The 1,089-nt window shown below is 44.9% G+C and overlaps 1 long non-coding RNA gene across 1 annotated transcript in view; it reads right to left on the bottom strand.

Annotated features, from left to right (window-relative positions):
• The window catches only part of LOC107576125 (uncharacterized), a 2,922-nt gene extending 1,839 nt beyond the window's left edge, over positions 1 to 1,083 (bottom strand). Inside the window, exon 1 of the long non-coding RNA XR_001608000.1 lies at positions 1,009 to 1,083. This is a non-coding gene — a long non-coding RNA (uncharacterized lncRNA). The remainder of the gene's footprint in view (positions 1 to 1,008) is intronic.
• Positions 1,084 to 1,089: the final 6 nt, after the last annotated feature.

The following is a 1,089-nucleotide window of genomic DNA, read 5'->3' as shown; positions in this document are numbered from 1 at the left end:
TGTGTGTGTGTGTGTGTGTGTGTGTCACAGGTTCACGCGCTGATGAAGGAGTGCTGGGAGGCAGAGCCGGGCGATCGGCCCACCTTCAAAGATCTCGCTCAGAGAGTCGACGCCATCCAGGACCGCAAGAGCGTCTGACGCCAACATCAGAGTCTCGACGCGTTTGACCCAGAGCTGGACTGTGTCCGTCCTCCAGGAATAATGTAAAGTAGGGCTGGGACAATAAATCGATGCATCGTGATTCGTGGATCGATTCTGAGATTTTCGGAATGCATCGTGATTCTCTCCGGAATGGATTGTGAGCTTAGTTTCTAACAGCAGATGGCGCGCTAGGTTAGTTTTGAACCGCACACTCAAATGCTCACGAAGAAGAGCGCTTGTGCTTTCGGCTGAGTCATGTAACTGGTTAAATGTACTTGCACCTCTGCTTTCATGATGCGTGATTAATGTAAACACAGCCCACTGTGAACATCCTTGTAGTTCGCTTCAACCTTTTCGAACTTTATGAATGATTATTTTAGCTTTAAATGGTGTGCGTGTAAGGAACTGGAAGCAAGCAGAATACGGCTGTTTCTAAAGCACGCAGCGCCATCTGCTGTTAAACACTAAGCTCAGGATCGACTCGAGAGAGGATCGCAATGACTTCGGAAAATCTCAGAATCCTTTCTCGATTCGCGATGCATCGATTTATTGTCCCAGCCCTACGTTGGACTCATCCCTTTTCTTAAAAATGGTTTAAAGGCTTAAATGTGATGTTTATCATTTTATAAGACTTTTTTTTTTTGTGAAAGCCTGTATTTTATGGTTTAATATGTTACCATAGATATTGCCCTACTGTATTCACTTTATTTGTGCAGGTCATAAAAAGCCTTAAATTGGTTTCTGCAGATACCCTGTAAATAGTCAAATAGAATTCCTTGATATTTGAGTTTGATTGACATTTTGACTTAATTCGATTTGATTGACATTGAGTCCTGGTATATAAACGGGGTGTGTGTGTGTGTTTACCTGGCGGGTGTAGAGGAGGGCGAGGGTTTCTCCTCTGCGGGTTTGTCCTCTTTGGCCGCGCTCTCAGACGGGGTTTCTGCG

Source organism: Sinocyclocheilus grahami, unplaced genomic scaffold (assembly GCF_001515645.1).
Source record: "Sinocyclocheilus grahami isolate Dianchi unplaced genomic scaffold, SAMN03320097.WGS_v1.1 scaffold3239.1, whole genome shotgun sequence".
Taxonomy (NCBI): domain Eukaryota; kingdom Metazoa; phylum Chordata; class Actinopteri; order Cypriniformes; family Cyprinidae; genus Sinocyclocheilus; species Sinocyclocheilus grahami.
This window is presented reverse-complemented; position numbering and strand designations above follow the sequence as displayed.